Genomic DNA, 4,797 nt, shown 5'->3' with positions numbered 1-4,797 from the left:
TCAATACTCAATTGTATAGTGGGCAGTGGAGCATGGACGATGCAACCCAATATGGAATGCGTTGGGGTTGGAGGCTAGCTGAACGCTTTAGCTGTTCAGCTGGCTGTAAAATTCTACGCCAGTATTAAATACATGGCCTTAATACTGACGTCAAGGAGATCCCAACTCACGTATCATCCAAAAAATTATCGCACCCTGTGTGCTGAAATCCTTTGAATTTCTGTAACTCTCTAAAATCTCTGAAATCCCTCCCGCACCCCAAGTGCTGAACCTTACAATCCCATATGTTTCTCCACTAAACCTTACGCCCTCTTCTGCTGTAAAGTTTAGAAACACGTCCCTTTCAAGATGGCCGGAGAAACCAATGACTCTGAAATTGTCGGTCCCCACTTAAAAATAAATGTGGAGCCGGTTCGATAAGCATCTGAGGTGGTTAAGAAAATTTTAAGGAGAAGAATCTTCCCATGTATTAAAGTGACCATGGAGAACGTCCATGCATTTATTAAGCATGCATGGAACCCTACACACCACGCTGATGCTAGTCACGATGATAATGGTGGGTGGGTTTTCATCTTTGAAGAAGAAGAAGAACTTCAGAAGGCTTTAAATGGATGACCCTAGTTCATCAAGGGGAGCTGGATGCTAGTTGCATCCTGGCAAGATGGAACATCAGGGGAGAAGATCAAACTGTGGCACCAGAAAGTCTGGCAGATGTTCAACATCCCACAAAGTTACATTTCCAACCACAACTGCAAGGTTTTTGCTTCAGTAGCAGGCAGAGTTCTTGAAGACAATCCTGAGATTGAACCAGGAAAGCCCACAAAGGGGAAGCATGGTAAGATTCCACATAGAAATCGACTTGTGGAAGCCATTATCAAGAGGTTTTGTTCTGAAAAACAACAACAATCCAATATGGGTTAGATTTGCCTATGAAAATCTCACAAAACTTTGAATCTACTGCGGATTAGTAGGCCATAACTGGAAGAAATGCAAGCTCATACCAAAATCCATTCCTCTCAATGAGATCATGTTAGAGCTAGAAGAGAGAAAACTGGACGAGCCGGGGGAATGGTTGCGGGCAGAGCACAGACCAAAGAAACCATTGAACTTCCCGATCCAGCAAAAAAGTTAGAAAAATGCAGGAGCATGCAAACAACTACAAATCTGTCGAGGAGACCAAAGTTCAAAGGAAGACTCGGAGGATGAGTTAGTCAAGAAGAGGTAGAGGTTAACGGATGGTCACCAGCCACCGACGCGAGGAAATGGCAAAGCAAAGAACTGAACAACAAGAACGAGTCAAGTGAGTCCTCAAAGCGGAAGCAAGCTGAGTCCAGCAATAGTTCCACTCGAAAATTTCAAAAACGAGACTCATTTAGCATGGGCCTGACTCCCGAGGAAGAGCAAAAAACTGAAATGATTAATGTGGGCATGATTCCCAAGGAAGGCCAGTATAAAATTTACTCGACTGCAACTAGAGGATTTGGTATAATTAATGCTTCAACCGGATCAAGGAGAAGAGGGAGGCCATTCAGATACCAATCTTCTCTAAAAGATCACTTGGACTTCCAAGCCATGACCGACATCCCCGCCAACCTTGGACCATCTCTAGAAGAACTTATTGGCCAACAATCTGTTGCTTCACTGAGGAAGTGGATCCAAGAAATGAGAACCACAAGAAAACCCCATTCAGAGGCAAACTCTCTCACTGGCTCTAGTATCCTAGATCCCCTACCGGCAAGCCAAAATTCAATGATCCTGCAAAATCAAGGACCTAATCACTTTCATAGAAGCCTAGAAAATCTCATTGGCCTAGAAGACTCTTCATGGATAGAAGCTTGGGACATTCTTTGGAAAGAACAACAACAGAGGGCTGCTTCATTAACAACTTTTGTATTTTAGATATTTATCCATTTATATTCCCTACTGTACATTATATTCGTTCAAATAAACTTGCATTTCTCTGCTTTGGATTACCTAGTATTAGTCTATCTATCATTTTCTTTTCAAAGTCTTGCAAATACAATGAAAATACTAACTTGGAATGTAAGGGGGGGGGGAGTAAAGAAGTTCAAAGAACAATTAGGAGGTGGTGCAAATCACATAACCCAGACATGTTGTTTCTATCAGAAACAAAAATGTTAAAAGAAGAAGCCATGAAATATTCAAAATCACTGGGATATTTCAATTTCAAGACTGTAGGCTCAGTTGGTCTGAGTGGGGGACTTCTCAGTGCTTTGAAGGATAACTTAAATATCTCAATAATAGATAGCTCTCAGAGGTACATTAAACTAACTAGAAATTACACGGATTCCTTTGAACCATGGAACTTTGTGCTTTTATATGGAATGCCTAACTAGGGGGACAGAGCTGCTTTCTGGCTACACTTTGTAACCTCAAAACCATATCTAAGAGGAATCCCTTGGCTTTTAATGGGAGATTTGAATGACATAGTCCACCCAGAGGACTATAAGGGACCAAGTAGTAGAACAAGACCTTATCAGCATCTTAGACATCTAATTGACCATTTTGCCCTCTCGGACCTAGGCTTCTCAAGGCCCTACTACACTTGGACAAACAAGCAACATTAAAAAAAAGAGTGAGAGAAAGACTTGACAAGGGTTTGGCTAGTGTGGAGTGGCTAACCTGGTTTCCTAACACCAAACTATCAATTTTGTTTGCCATAAACTCATACCATTCCCCAATTCTTCTCAATACCAAACCTGACCAGTCTGAAGGAAAGAAACAATTCCATTTCCTTCCAATGTGGGTAAATCACAAGGACTGTGACAGTATAGTTACAGAAATTTGGAACCAATCAGTTCTAGGATTCAAAGCTCACTCAATTGCAACTAGACTCAAACTCCTGAAGAATCAACTCAAAGTCTAGAACAAAAACACATTTGGGGATATTCATAAGAAATTAACACAACTGGAGCAAGAGGTCATGCTAGCTTAGTCCAGCCAAGATGATAGTAGCAAACTAGGTGAATTGGAAGCTCAATACAATAAATGGCTTCTTGCTGAGGAGCAACTTTGGAGGCTGAAATCTAGAGAGTTATGGCTCTCAGAAGGGGACAAAAATACAAAATTTTTTCACTAGAAAACAAAATTTAGAAGGAGATGGGGAACTATAGAAAGTCTGAAGGACAACCAAGAGAGATGGGCCACTAGTCCAAAAGCTATTGCAGACCTCCTCAAAAATCAGTTCTTGAACAACTCAGGACAGGAAGAGAATTTTGAACCTACCCTCCTAGAAACATTCAAATTCAACTAAATACCATCTGAAGAAAGCTAAAAGCTCATGTTACCCCCTCAAAAAGAAGAAGTCAAGCTGGCCTTGTTTTAGATGAATCCCCATAAAGCTCTCGGCCCAGATGGCTACACAGCCTTCTTCTTCCAACACTATTGGTATTTAGTGGGAGATGAAATCACGGGAATGATACAAAGTTTCTTCCACTCCAAAAGACTATTAAAACAAATGAACCATACCAATCTTGTCTTCATCCCAAAGATGAGGGGTGTTGAGAAAGCAGAACACTTTAGGCCAATTAACTTAAGCAATGTGACATACAAAATCCTGGCAAAGGTCCTAGCCAATAGAATCAAGCCTCTTCACCCAAATCTAATCCAGTCAAACCAGGCAACCTTTATCAAAGGAAGGAGTATTATAGATAATGTTATCCTGGCCAAAGAAATCATCCACAAACTCAAAACTCAAAAAGGGAAAATGAAGTGGACAACTTTAAAAATTAACATGGCCAAGGCCTTTGACAGAATGAGCTGGAATTTTCTTATAGAATCAATGAAAAAAATGGGCTTCCCATCAGATTGGTGTGACTTGATATGGCAATGTATCTCCACTTCATCCTTCTCAATAAAGCTAAATGGGTCATCCATGGACTTGTTTACTACCAAAAGAGGCTTAAGGCAAGGGGACCCTCTCTCACCATACCTTTTCATTATTGGAATGTAGACTCTCTCATCACTTCTTCATAGAGAAGAGAGTCTCTCAAAACTCTAAGGAATAAAGCTAGCTAGAAATTCAAAGCCCATCACCCATCTTTTGGTTGCAGATGACCGTTTTTTGTTCTGCAAGGCCAACCCTGAATCCTTCCATTAGATTAAAACTACCCTCAAACTCTTTGAGCAAATTTTAGGCCAATACATAAATTTTGCAAAATCTGGTGTCATGTTCAGCAAAAATATGCACAAAACCCACCAAAAGCTATTGAGTACAATAGTCAAAATGAAGATAATAAACTACAACTTCAAATACCTTGGAACCTGGCTAGAAAATGGATTGAATCACACCAAAAAAACATTAGAGGGTAGAGCACTGGCAAGCAAAAACTCTCTCATGAGCAGGTCGTAGCACTCTCATTAAAGTAGTTACCCAAAGCATCCCTGTGTATACCATGCAAACAAGCATGCTTCCTTCAGTTCTATGTAGAAGCCTAGATAGGTTGTAGAAAAACTTTTGGTGGGCAGGGCATTCCAACACAACAAAAAACTGTTACATGAAATGGACTACAATTTGCTCTCCAAAGCCCTTGGGGGGACTGGGGATAAGGAGGTTCTCTTTGATGAACAAAGCCCTAATGTTGAAATCAATCTGAAGGCTCCTAAACCTCAGGAGCAGCCTTTGGACCCAGCAACTAGAAGCAAAATACATCAAAGGGCAGTGTTTCCTTGATTTGAAAGCAAAAGCCACAAACCCCACTTGGTGGAAATGTATTATTAAATTAAAAAATGAACTACAAGCTCATTTTTTCTAGAAGCTTGGAGATGGAAGATCTG

This window comes from Nelumbo nucifera, chromosome 3 (assembly GCF_055504915.1).
Source record: "Nelumbo nucifera cultivar China Antique chromosome 3, China Antique-T2T, whole genome shotgun sequence".
In the NCBI taxonomy this organism is placed as follows: domain Eukaryota; kingdom Viridiplantae; phylum Streptophyta; class Magnoliopsida; order Proteales; family Nelumbonaceae; genus Nelumbo; species Nelumbo nucifera.
The sequence above is the reverse complement of the archived record's forward strand: the minus strand, read 5'-3'. Positions refer to the sequence as shown.